Source organism: Aedes albopictus, chromosome 2 (genome assembly GCF_035046485.1).
Source record: "Aedes albopictus strain Foshan chromosome 2, AalbF5, whole genome shotgun sequence".
Classification (NCBI taxonomy): Eukaryota; Metazoa; Arthropoda; class Insecta; order Diptera; family Culicidae; genus Aedes; species Aedes albopictus.
The window spans coordinates 506546542-506561207 of NC_085137.1; the positions used below are offsets into that span (position 1 = coordinate 506546542).

The 14666-nt window shown below is 35.5% G+C and overlaps 1 protein-coding gene across 5 annotated transcripts in view; it reads left to right on the forward strand.

Annotated features, from left to right (window-relative positions):
- LOC109621712 (uncharacterized) overlaps nt 1-14666 on the forward strand; it is a 438995-nt gene that overhangs the window by 242427 nt on the left and 181902 nt on the right. The window contains exon 4 of one of the 5 annotated variants that reach the window (XM_062854500.1): nt 11155-11226. The exons of the other annotated variants lie outside the window; for them this stretch is intronic. The gene's annotated coding sequence lies outside the window, so the exon portion shown is untranslated. The remainder of the gene's footprint in view (nt 1-11154; nt 11227-14666) is intronic. 5 annotated transcript variants of the gene reach the window in all.

A 14666-nucleotide genomic window follows, 5' to 3' on the forward strand; every position in this document is an offset into this window, starting at 1 on the left:
AATCCTTGAAAAAGCTTCTAGAGGAATCCAAAACAGACTTCAAGAACCTCCTTGATCAACCTCAGAAAGAACTCCTTAAAAACCACAGGAAACGGTCAAATATTTCGACCAAATATACTTCGTTAGAGGCTGTGGGAATATTAATGTTTTTTTTTTCGACACAACCTCCTCCTCCCTCTTGTAAGTTTTTTTGTATAAAATGAGAGCTCAAATATGTTTGTATGGCGCGTAAAATTTCTCAAACCCCCTCTCCCCATAAATCCTCACGTAATTAATGGACAGTCCCTACCTGAATCTTTTTCCAGAGATGCCTCCAGGAATACTTGGGTGCCGTTCATAAGCCTCTGTCGGGGGGAGAGGGCTTTCTGGTCAAACTCTACGCTCCACACAAACTTCCATTTTTATTATGAAAAATGCTCTACGAGGGTGAGAGGACTGAGATGACCAAAACCATTGTTACAGGAATTTATGCAGAGATTCATACGGTAAGTTTCTGCTGGGGTTGTTTTAGGAGTTTGTGCCGGGACTCTTCTGGGGATTTTTTCAAAATATCCATCGGAAACCCTTTTGGAATTCGTGGTGGGATTTCTCCAAAAATGGATGCTTCTTCCAAGAGCTTCTGCTAGAATTTGTGTTTTTTTTCTTACTGTAATTTCTCGGTTAATTCTTCGATGCATTTTTATGAGAATTCATTCAGATATGCCTTTCAGAATTTTATCAGGCATTCCTCCTGATGTACTTGCCCAAGTTTTTCTTGGCGTTCCTTTGGATACTTCTGGGATTCTTTCAAAAATGTTTGCTGTTATACCTGTAAAACTCTGAGGGGAATTATCCAATTACTCCTACAATAATTCCTACATTCATTCTTCCAGTGATTTATCTAGTCTAGTCTAGTCTAGTCTAGTCTAGTCTAGTCTAATCTAGTCTACACATACACAGCCATTCATTGAAAGAATCCTGGAAAATGATAGGATCGACTACTCCTATCATTTTTCTTGCCATTATTAATGGTTGCAGTGCATCAGAGATGCATTACAAGCATTAAAGCGGCCAATCAGCAACCGGGGACATCTCGTACCAACCGTTCTGTGAAAAAGGAGAATAATATATCGCGTCGTTGGGAGTGACTTTGCTAAGAATGTTAATGTCACTCCATGTCCTGTGGAATCCTGGCATGGAGCAACGGTATTTTCCCCGTATGCCCTGGCTCTCAAGCCTAGGCTTAAGCGCCTTTACTCGCTCTCTGAAACAAGATCAAAAGTTATGGTATCCATCCCTCCCCAAACAAATATTTACCCGTTATATTTGGATGTTACTGATACAGGTTCAAATAAAAGAAAAACAAATCAGAAAGATCTCACCATGTTGATTCTAATTTGCTCCAAATATGCCATTCTATTGGAAAAAATTTGAAGACACTTCATGTCGAAGGGAATTCCATAGACTTAATAGTGATGGGAATACCCTCAAAACTCGATCCAGTACTTAGGAACTGAAGTCATTTGAAAACATCATCATCATCAGAAAATTGAGTATATTGTAATGAAGTATAAAAAGCCCGTATTCTATTCTATTCTAGTGCTTGCACAGCCAGTATTGAAAAGCATCCTGGAAACATCAGAATTTCTTCTGACATTTTCTTGTCAATATTGATATTTGCAGTATATCAGCGAAGATATAATACAAGTATCAAAACGGCCAAGCCCACTGTGCACTTTCAGGGATTTATCTAGGGATTTTCTTCTAAGGATTCCTTCAGAAATTCAACCGAGAATTCATCCACAGATTTCTCCGAAGATGCCCCTTGGGACTTCTTGAACAAAATTTCTTAGGATGTCTTAAGTTATTTCTCCAAAACTTAATAAAACACATTATCTCAGGGTATTTCTCCAAAGTTGCTCCATAACGTTCCATATAGGGTTTTTTAGGGATTTCTCGGGGGTTCTTCGTGGGATTCCTGCAGCACATCCTCTTGGTATTCCTACGGGAATGCTCTTGCTATTGCCTAAAGAATTTATCTTTTGATTTCTTTTGGTTTTCCTGTAAATATTCTCCTAGAATTTCTGGCTGGAAATGCTTTTGGAATACATACTATAATTTGTAAAATCGTTCCTTCTGAGATTGCTCCAGGAATTGCTCCAGATTTTCCCCTAAATTTTTTTAAATAATTCTTCATTCTTCAACATCTCTTCAGGAATTTCATCTATTTTTCGTACCCTGCGTATGATGAAAAATTTGATTTCGGTTCGCAAATAAAAATAACAGAGAAAATCTGAAAATAGAATAGCAAATGAGTTTTGAAAGGAATCCTCATAGGAACTGTCATAGAAAAATGTGAAGAATTTTCCAAAAAACTGCCTGAAAAATTTCTAAAGGAATTGTTGTAGGACTGCTCACAGCAATTACTGAAAGAATTTCCGTAGAAATTTTCAAAAGAATTGGAGAGAATTTCGAAACAATTTCCAAAAAAAAAAATGCCATAGTAATTCTGGAAAGTTTGCCGAAATTGTTCAAAAAGCAACTCTGAAAAAGCACAATCTGAAAAATATTAACCTGAGATATTCTAAAACAAATTGTCGATGAAATTTCTAAAGGAAGTTCCAAATAAGTTCCAATGGAATTGCTGAAGATATTCTCAGTGATTACCGAAAAATTCCTCAAAGAAATTACCGACAGGACTGAAGGCATCGATGCGGAAATTCCTAAAGGTTTTATAAAAAAATATGGCCAAAACATATGCTTAGGAAATTTCAAAGAAATGAGAGAGAGAAATCCCAGAAGTATTGCCAAATAAATTACTGGAAACATTGCCGAAGAAATTGGTGTGTGAATTTCAGAAAATAAAATAAATATTCGCCAAGAAAATTAAGAATAGAGTTGTTGAAGCATAAAAATAAAATTGAAAAAAAAATGCTTGAAATATTCAAATGAATATTGACAAAAAAAACTCCCGTAACAACTTTCAAACGGTTAAATGATGAAATTTCAGCAGAAATTTCCAACAGCATCACAAAAGAATTGACGAAATTGTTTGATGAATTCATAGGGACTACAAAACTCACATAGGTATATTGTAAATGCTGTCTGAAATGATTTTTTAAAAGGATTATCGAAAGATGTTTCAAAGAAATGGTCGATATGGAACCCTTTGAATACATTGATGTCGAAATTCGCAAATTTGGCTGAAACAACTGCTAAGGGATTTCCAAGGAAATAACTGAAAAAAATAAAAAAAAAAAACAATTGGCAAAGAGAATTTCAGAAATATTGGCAAATTAACTGCTGGAGGCAATGCCAAAGGAAATCTCAAAGAGATTGCTGCGTAAATTGCAGAAAATAAAATGGCCAAAATAATTGCCAAGAAAATGACCAAAAGAGCTGCTGAAACAATTAAAAAAAAACTTCAAAAAATCCCAAAATGTTAGGCAAAAAAACTCTCGTAACAACTTCCAAGAGATTTGGTGAAGAAATTGTTGAAAAAAATGCCACACTACTTCTAAAGAAATTGTCGAAGCAGACCAAGAATTTTCAAAAAGGAAAAGCGTTACTGCGGGATTTCGCAAAGAAATTGCCGAAGGAATTTCCAAATAAATTGTCTACTATTCACAAAAGAAAAAAATCCGAATAAATTGCCGGGAAAATTCCCAGAAGAATTACTAAAAAACAGGAATTCCGAAAATAATACTAAAAAAAATCGAACAATTGAATCGAATAATAACATGTTGTTTACTACACGAAATTTTACAAATATTCCATTGTTCTTTACCGCACCGTTATTAAACTTTCATTGGTACCGATAAGTTCTCCCTCTGTTTAAAACTAAAGGGAAATTTCAAATTAAATTTAAATTTAGAAGGGAAGTTTAGAATTAGCATAAGTTAAAATACACAATAATAAAAATAAATTTAGAACCTTCTTGCGTTTAAATCATTGGACTTACGTAAATATTTTTAAAAAGATGTTGAAATTGTTAGCTCGTATGTTCTTCCTGATTCAAATGACATGAACTTGAGCCAAGAACATAAAGATTCAGAGATGGCGCAAATGCTTTCACTTTATTGTCATAGAACATTTCCAGCTCAGCGCACGAATCTCAAAGTTGCAACCTCCTTCAACTCATATAAAGTTTTACTCTTGTATGAGCTTCTATCTGAAAATGTTTTCCATATTATTTGTTTTGAAATATTCCGCACCTTACTTTTGAAAAGGACACATGAAAAAAAAAAACAATTTTCTTCATAAAAAAATAACTCGAAAACGGCTTATTGGATTGAAATGATGTCTTCGGAGATGTTTGAGGATATCTGACAGACTTTTAGAAAAAAATATCCAATCATACTCAAGTTACAGCAAATTCAAAAAATCAGAAATAAAAGAAAAATAAAAGTGTTTCTTGTTAAATATAATTCGTGACTGTTAATAATTAATAATAATGAAAAATAATTAATCTTTTGATCTTTTTTAAATAGAAACAGTGAAACAGTTAAAAATCTTGAATAACATTTCACAAGGTCCCACAGATTTCCTAGTTTTTTTTTTCAATTCGCTGTAACTTAAGCGTAGATTCTATTTTTGATATCAAAACTTGCAGAAAATGATTCCCATGGCCTATTATGAATATCGAGAAAAGTCAATTTAGTTTTTCGTTGAAATCCATTCAATACCTTTGTAATATATAAATCATTTATGAAAGAATTCCTTTGGGGCTTTTTACAAGATTTCTTTTTCTAGAAATCCCAACAAGAATCTTAAAAGATCCCTCCAGGAGTCCTTCTTCAGATATTCATCCAGTAATTTCCAGTAATTTTCTTGGCATTCCTCCAATTACTCATACAGGGATTGCCAAGATTTCCACCACAAAATAATGCAGATACTCTTCCAGATTTTTCCAGACATTTTTCCAGGAAAATATTAGGAATTCAGAATTTCTCCAGAAGATTTCCCTAGAAATTGTTCCAGGTATTCCTCCAGGAATGGCTCCACTTTTGAGATCTTTAAAACGATTGTTGGAGAAATCTCTGTAGAAAAATATCGAGGAACTCTTGGTGGAATCATTAAATACATTCCTTGAGAAACGGCTCTAAAGGAATATCTGATCGAATCTTTGAATTGATTTTTAAAAAATCGCATATCTGGAATCTCTTAAAGTTTTAGGCGCAATTCTGGAAGGAATCTCTGGAATCGAAGAAATGATCTGCTTCAAAAGTTAAAAAAAATATATTTGTAAAAGTGCCTGGAAGCATTCTTGGAAGAACCTGTGGAGGAAATCATAGAGAAATCTGAGAAAGAATTACTAGATATTCGACCTGAAAAAAGCTTAAAAAAATTCCAGAAAAAAAAACTGTGCACAATAATTTTTAAAGCAGGAATTTATGGAAGAATTCCTAAAGCAAATGCGGAGCAATTCTTGAATTGTTTCTGAATGAGTTCCTAAAAAAATTCTGAAGGAATTCCTGGGAGTATCTCTAAAGGAGCTTTGGAAGAATTATTGATGAAATCTGTAAAGGCAATCATATGAATGTTTGAAGGTACTTCTAAAGGAATTCCTAAAATCAAAATCTTGTTTCGATCTCCCCATTATATCTCAACCATACGCACGCCCCTGATCACATCTATGGCGTCACTGATTAATTCCCACGTAACCAGCCGATCTGAGCTTCTTCAAGAATACCACTTCATCGATGAGCGAGCAACCAAATAGCACCGTCACCGAGGCTGCTGATGCTGATGCCCATCGGAGGCCTTGTTACCCAGAAACCTACTCCAAGAAGCAGCATCCACCTTCAACAGCCATCAGCACTAAACCTCGACCGCGCGCGGTCATAAACGATTCACTTTGGAAAGATTTTTTTCTCTCTCCTGTGCTCCTTTTCTCACCGATACGATTTAGGGGGTTGTCGGGGTGAAATGTACCACTGACTCTTCAGTTTTAACCTTGCCTTCATAAAGGTTCTCAGTTTTCAAACTACGCTTTGAACTTAACAAAAAAAATAAATATTTATGAAGGGTTTTTTTTAATAAGAAAATGAACATTATATCCCGTTTCCCCCGTGCTGAGACACCACAACTCTCCAGTTGGCTGTTATGTTTCGCAAGAACACGTGAGCTTTGAACCGTTTTTTAGTCCGCTGCCGCCGCGCGCTGTCGTTCGTGTATGGTAGCGCACCAGTCGCCGCAGCCACGACGAAACGGTTTCTGTTGTGTAGTGGAGAAACAGAAGAAAAATACCTGCCTGAAGTAGGGAGAAAAAAATATAAGTCAGTGAATCACACACTTACTTGGGTTGGGGAGGCGAAGAGGGACCTCCCTCAACTGATGCTCGGCTTGGTGAAGAAGAGGAAAACTGAGAATTATGCAATCGGAGGGCCAAAGAAATGGGATCGTTCTTAAACCGCGTTGGACTTTGAGGAAAGCTGATACTCTGGATGGAAATAGATGAACAAGGAACTAAGATTAAGTTCGTTAGAAACTTGATTCTCATTTAATATGTTTTCAATATGGAAGTTTGAATTAATTTACGTATTTGAACATGAAAATCACAGGTGACATGGATTCAAGAAAACATAAAATCACTCATATTCAAAATTTAAAAATTCATTGCGTGCAATTGACAAATCGAAAGTTGAAAGTTTGTCTTTTCGTTCCGTAGATTTGTGGATTGTTCTATGGTTTAGTAGGTAAAATGGCCGAACTAGAAATGCTAATAGTCCTGAGATCGAGTCCCAACAAAGTTATTTTTGTTTTGAATTTGTTAGGCGTGACTTATTTTCACATGGCATTAGAAAATTCAAGTTCGTTCAAAATTACCCAACATTTTCGTCACTTCTCTTAACATAGGTTTTGAACAATCCCCAGAACCTCCAAAGAAAAGATGCGATGGAGAAGATGCTGATGATGATGATGATTTTTATTGCCTCGTTCATGGCTGCACTGAGTCACCTCGTCGAGGCGGCGTTAAGGAGCCCTAATAGGTACCTAGGTTACCTTGGCTGTGGTGGATGAGGGAATTGGTGAAGGGAGCCCCATTGAGGAGGCAGGTACCCTCACACCAAGTGTGAGAATTTAACCTGATGGAATTCGGCGGCCAGTGTGGTCGCAATGGTGTGCCCTGAAAATAAAGCGGCAAGAACTCCAGCTAGCTGCCATTCGGGACGGTTCGGTTGGTTGCAGTGAAAACGTGACGGCTCAGAAGTGGCTCTCAGAAGTGATGATGTTTTCCGGAGGCTGAAAGCAGTGCAGCAATTTACCTACCACCAGAGCGCCTCCTCTTCAATTATGGCAGAGTTGCGCTTTTTGGTAGGTATCTCGCTCTATGATGGCGATGCAAGTTGTTAACAGTTTTTTTTTTTTGTTTTGGAGTACCAGCTCTAACTTTGGGACTTTGTTAACTGGTAATAAAAAGTGTGTGAAAGTAGCAACATTAAAGCAGCGCTTTATGGGTTATGTGCCATCTCAGGTCACAAGCTAGGCATTTTTTATTTATTTTTTCTCTGGTGTATGTGGAGGCGCGCTTTAAAAATAATGTTTGGTCCCTATCACAGAATCATTTAGATTTTGCTTCCAAAATAAAAACATAATTCAATACACGATGAGAAATATCCTCAGAATCGAGAAGGAAATGAAAACATAAATGGTCACCTCTTTATGAGGGCAATAGTATCATGAATGTTCACTCAACCTAATTCGTAGTTCCATTGTCCACAAGCAAATATCGACTTTCTAATGAGTAAACCACCAGATGATAACTAGTATTGGATCCACTGAATCGATTTCCAGCCATCACGCAAGAATTATGACAATTTCGTAATCTTCATTTATTGTGACAATCAACCCAATGCAATCCCAACTTGAAGAGAATATGATACAGATCTTACAGCGCGTCTTCAGAAATTTTTGGGCCTTGCATTGCGATTTTCAAGGAGTTACTATATGTTGAGAAACTTTCTATCACTGATATCTATTTCTTGATTTTTACTTGGGCTTACCAAGCCAAGTGGAAATAACAATCATTTAATTTGTGTAATAAATTTTAACATTAAATTGGGAATGTTTAAAACAGAAAAAAAACGACACAGAAATAAAAATAAAAAAAAACAACGGTTTAAATGTAATGATTATGCTGAATAAACTTATTGAAAAAAAAAATAATTTTTTAATCAATTTGGAAAGGTGTTTCCTCAGATGCTTGAATGACACTTTGTGGAAGAACATTAGTTGCTTGTGCTTACGGGCACTTGAAAGTTCTGAGAAAACTGGAAAATACACTTTTTTCAAAATATATTATTATATATTATTAACACTTATGTGGCCGGCAGGGTACCCGGGTACCTTTTTCAATTTCAAATCTCGATATTTTAATGGTTATTGAGACTAGGATGTTGGAACTCTGTTAGATCTTAGAACTCGTGAATATACATCTGTTACTGGGGTTGACCAAATTTTAAAGTGAGGATGGGCAGGGGGAGGGGCTCCTGCATTTTTTTATTACGTGGAAGGCCGGCAGGGTACCCGGGTACCCACGAAATTGAAATGATCATATCTCCGTCAATTTTTCATCGATTTTGGAAATTTTTAGCTCATTCAATTCAGAAACTCATCATCTATCGGGAAAATATTTGGTTAGACCGATCTAATCACCGTGGTTTTCGGAAAATCCATATTTTTGGGAGCATGTCCTTATACCATATTGAAACCCACATTGTTAAGGCTAGGATACCTTAAAGTGTTTATGGTCAACCATGGCCTCACGGGAAGCGTGTTCCGAAATCACAGTTTCAAAGTCAACACGTTTTATGATTCCATGCCGGTCAGATACAATATGCCAAAGCAATTTTACGATGCTTGGTACCGAAATTGCTACTAACCTACCGAAAATCCCGTATATTGTATTGTATAAAAACACGGATCCGGAAATCCGGATTTTCCTGTACCTATGGTGATCGGACCGGTCTAACCAAATACGATCTCGATAGATAATGAGTTTCTGAGTTGAATGAGGCAAAAACTTTTAAAATCGGTGGAAAAATCGCTGAGATATGATCATTTCCATTTCGTGGGTACCCGGGTACCCTGCCGGCCTTCTACGGGTGTTTTTTTTGCTGGCCACACTACGGTTAAATATATAAATAGATCAAAATATATTTACGGTAGAAAACTTGTAATGTACCGTAATCCGGAGGCAAATTGATCACTTTAAAACAACTTTTGCGGATAACATTACCTTTTTTATCTGTATTAACGAGATTTTTAGCCCTAAGCTAGTTCATCTCGGGACCCACGCTTTACTTCCCTTCCGAAGGAAGAACTCACATTTTGTGAGTTTGTCGAGAGTGCGATTCGATCCCAGGTCCTCGGCGTGATAGTCAAGTGTTCTAACCATCACACCAGGTCCGCTCCACGATAACATTACTGACAATTCAAATATTGCCAAAAGAATTTCTGTAAAATCAGTACCTAGTGGATGACCATTAAACCATGTGACAGAATTTTGTTCAACAAATTTAAACTTTTGGTAAAATTTCTTCAAAAATAAAAAAATTAAGGATGCTACTTTGGGCGAAATTGATCAGTATACAATTAAGCATCGGTTAAAAAGAAAAAAATCATATCCACTCAAATTTGCTCTTCTTCACCCGATTTTACATCTAGTGGATTTCACACTTAAAATGCAAAAATAAAATTTTGAAATTTCTCCCTTAAAGCCTAAAGGTAGGCAATTTCCTTTGAATTAAGTAATTTCTATTACAATAAATGACTTTTTCGTCAAAAAAGAACTTTTTTTAGCTTATTCATATTCAGAATAGGGTATTTTAACCAATAGTGGACCCCTTAGTAGCTGAAAATTGTTCTGATCGTTAAAACAGTATGATATTCCAATTAAATTGCCCCTGTCAACGTTTGCACAGCAAGTTCTATGTCTTTCCTGCACATTGCACACAAAAACCTTACCAAACCACCCTATATTTCCCATAAAATAATCATTTCAAATCTGGCTCAAATTATCCTATAGTGGTCCCCCCGGGGTCCACTATAGGATTGTTGGGGTCCACTATAGGATAAATCGTATTCTCTTACCATGTTAAAACGGAGACAATAGTGGACCCCCTTGGATTTAACCAATAGTGGTCCCCCAGATTTGTTTACATTTACAAATTTGTTCAAAAAATCAAATTATTGCTTTCCAGCGTAGCTCCACCACTTGTAACTACTGGCTAGGAACATGATCCATCGTCTCCCGGTGGAAGTTCACCGGTAAAAACAGATTTAAGCAGGAAAATTAGGAAAAATATAAGGGGGTCCACTATAGGCAAGGGGTCCACTATTGGCTAAAATACCCTATCTTAATAACTTTACAACCAAGACTCCACAAAAATTTTAAAACAAAAAAAAATACAGGAAGTCCTAGTGGCATTCGATTGTTTAGAAGCAATGATTTCAGCTAAGTGAAAAATACATTGCAAATTCATAAAAAAAGGCAAAACTAACTTTTTTCAAAACAAATAAAAGACTAAACTCTTATCTAGATATCTAACGAACTAGATGAGCTAAGAAGTTGGAGATCATTGCGACGCTTAGAAGTTCCTGGTATGCAATTACAATGTAGTACCCAAATAATCAATTTCACCCCGGTTTACGGTATTTTGGACACCACCTATTTTAATCGTTCTAGATGAATGTTAGGAGATTGGCTGCCAAATGCTTCTTTATTGAACATTTTTCATTGCAATAAGGCTTTTAAATTTATTAAATTATTAATTCAACGATTTTGAGGTGAATATTGTATGTGACGATAATGTGTATGTCGTCTTGCATACCTGTGCATTTGAGAGGTTTTAGTGAAACAATTTACATTTTCGACAATTTTGAAGTAAAATCGTAATTGTTAAGCGTATTTTCACCGTAAGTCATCAGAACAGGGTCTGTATGATCCAATAATCGATATTGAGAAGTATCTACTTTTATTAGCTCCTCGGAACAAGACATCATCGTGCCTGTCCAAATTATATCTTTTACCCTTAACGAGATTAAAAACAAATTAGTCTTAATTGTTTCTAGGGGCTGGGCGAGGTATGTCTTCTACATATAGTGGAATTCAAGTGTATTTTTATATGCTGTAAAATCACTTATAGAGCTTGTTTTATCTTTTATTTTTAGAAATCCAATGTTTGGGTTTAAACTAAACTTCCAAGTTTAAAACAGAGGTGAAAAATGTCATGGAATTTCACGGTAAATATGTCATGACATTTTCAATCACCACCATTTCTATTTTGAATTTTCGTCTGTAAGCATCACCAACTCATGATGTTATTCTGTTATGGCAAATTAATTCTGTCGTCGAAAAAATTTTCTTGCCTGAGATAGTAAAAATAACAAATAACAAAATAACAGCTTCATAACAATTTCCATTCCTGATCAAAATGAACTCATAAAATGCATAAAATCATAAATTTATTTTCACAATTTTTTATCCTCCTCATTTTTTTGCATAGAAAATCATTTGTAGTGTATTTTTATTGAAAAATATGGCAATTTATGCAGACATTTTTTAATGTACCTTTACAGAACGATCTGACTGACACACCAAGCGACGATTCAAATTGGAGAAATGCTTCGATAAGTCTACTGTAAGCAACCATAGGAAAAAAAAAACTCTTAAGATATTTGCAAAGGAATTTCTGTGCATATTTCTAGGAAATATTTCCGAATAAATTCCTTACAATTTTCGTGGAGTAATTCTAAGAGTTGTCCTTTAAGGCAGAGGTTTCCAAACTGTTTGTTATCGCGGTGCCTTTTGAAATTTTCAAAAGTGTCGCGGCGCACCAGCATCTCATTACAGAAAGCTTTCATTATTTTAGTATAACTTTCAGTTCAAAAATTTGAAAGCAAAATTTTGAAGAATTTTAGTTTATGGTTCCTCAAATTCAAATATACCTAATTCAATTTTTCAATATATTTTATTTTCAGAAACATTTCTCAAGGATTTAAAATATTTATTTATCACTTAAACTGAAAAAAATATGACAAAAACTTTCCCATCTAAAGCAAGCTACTGATTCCTAATAGTTCAACCAAAAACAGTAAACCGGGAACAATGGATCATTCATTACAATATGTTTGATCCTTATTTCTTTAGTCCTTCAAACTTTCACATGAGTTTTGGATGATTATTTTGAAAAACTTTTGAAGAAAAGTGCTTTGGTGCACACAACTCATAAAAATTGTATGAATTTTGCGTTGAAGAATCTCGAAACGGGTCTTCATGAGATCAAAGTAACACAGTTGGCGACGACTGTTTTGAAGACTCTCGAATAGTTTTGGCGTTTCAGTCTTTTCGGGGTCAAAAACAACTAAATGTTTTCTTCTTCCAACGTTTCGATCCTTATTGGATCTTCCTCAGGGAATCTGTAATTTATTATAGTCATTTTCATTGGCTTTCACACATTGGACTACACTTAACACATACCGAATAATATTGTTGCTTTTTCGTCCAGTGGTAGTTTTTTAAAACTTTTAAGCGTGATTTGTTGTTTTTTGCTATAAAAGGTCTATCACACTTAGAAAAAATCACCAACTTCGGTAATATTTTACCGAAATCTCAACCGTTAAGTTTTTTACCGGAGAGGTTCGGTGACGTTTACCGAACTTCGTTAAAATTTGACAGATAAACGATAACATTTTACCAAAATTTGGTAATTTTTACAGAATTTCGGTAAAAAACCATTACCGAACGCTCAGCAGTTGAGATTTCGGTAAAAATTACCGAACGCGACTAGCTGTGACTTACAATTTGTCTGTTTTTTTTTCTGTTCTGAAAAACCTTCAAATTCAAAAAGATAATTTCTGTTAGTCGGAAACCGGACCGCTATCCACTACTTTTGCGTACAATTTTCAAAATGGCAGTTTTAGTTTGTTCTATTCGTGTGTTGTGTGTTCGGTTTCAATCGTGTCAATGTCGTCAGTTTGTGTCATGTTTACATTCGGTCTGTTTTGGTTGTTTGATTTTGTTCTTTTTACGTTCATGATAGAGTGGAGTAGACCAGCGAAGACAACGTTCAGATTGTCTGTGTAAGTACGTTTGCTTACCGTGTGTGGCGTGTTGTATATGTGTGTGACAGCTTTCCAAGATGGGAAGGTTTTATTGTTTTTTGTGTCCTATCTAATATCTTCACATCGTCAAGTCTGAAAACATGGTCATTTTCTGCTGCGTGGTAGTGGATAGCGGTCCGGTTTCCGACTAACAGAAGTTATCTTTTTGAATTTGAAGGTTTTTCGAAACAGAAAAAACGGACAAATTGTAAGTAGACAGTGATATTAAGATATTCCTTAATTGACAATAACCTTTTATAGCAAAAAACAACAAATGACGGTTAAAAGTTTTAAAAAACTACCACTGGACGAAAAGAAACAATTTTATTCGGTATGTGTTAAGTGTAGTCCAATGAGTGAAAACCAATGAAAATGATTATAATTAATTACAGATTCCCTGAGGAAGATTCAATAAGGATCGAAACGTTGGAAGAAGAAAACATTTAGTTATTTTTGACCCCGAAAGACTGAAACGCCAAAACTATTCGAAAGATGTGACTTACTTGCATGAAACCGACAGTTTGCAGAAGTATTTTGTGATAGTAAAGTTAGTAAAAAATGTCCCGAAAAGCAAAACACAACATTAAACCCGGAAAATTGGCAGAAATTATTCTGGAAAGAAATTTAAACATATTTTTGAAATAGTTACTTTTTATTACAAGCTGTTGGTAGAATTAAATGCACAACTGAAGTATTATTTACAAATATTCCACTACAAACCCAGGTACATCATCATAAAAAAAATGTTAAAACAAAATATTTTAAGAGGATACCTGAAATTTCACAGCATTTTTGAAGTTTTGGAAAAATGCCGTGAAGCAACATTTCTAGGATCCATCAAACAAAAAAAAAGACGATCCCATATTGATTTTTATCCATTTGATTTGACTGAAGAGCCTGCGGCGCACCAGGGAAATACTCACAGCGCATCAGGGGGCCGCGGTTCATAGTTTTGGAAGTTCTGCTTTAAGAAAATGCCAGAGAAATTTCTAAGAAAATGCATGGAGGAATACCTGTTGGAAACACTGAAGAAATCTCTGTTTGAGCTCCTGCAGGATTCGCTGGAGGAACATATCTGAATCCCTGGAGGAGTTCCTGTTTTTTTCTTGGCGGAGTTTCAGGAGGAACTCATAGAAATCTTCCTAAAAAAGTTCTTGGAGGAATTTCTAAAGGGTATATCTGAAGAAAACTCTCGAGGATTTATTAACCCTTCAGCGCGCGCGCTGTTGTAAAAAGTACAACACTACCAAAAAACCTCGCTTTTCGTATACAGCGCGAGCGCGGTACAGTTTCGGTTGTTTGATGGCGCGCGCGCTGGAAGGTTAAGGAATGCCAGGGATATTTTTTTGAAGAGAACTTTTGAAGAATTTCCGAAGGAGATTTTCTAAAGAAATCACTAGAAAAATTGGAGAAAATTCTCATGGAAACTATACACTTTTTAAAGAAATTCTTGAATTAATTCCTGAAGGAATAATCAGAGAAATGTCCGAAGACATTCCTGGCAGAATTTTCCTGAAATTCTATGGTAGATTTTCTGAAGGAAGCACACGGGGAATTTGAAGAAATAACTGGAGAATTTT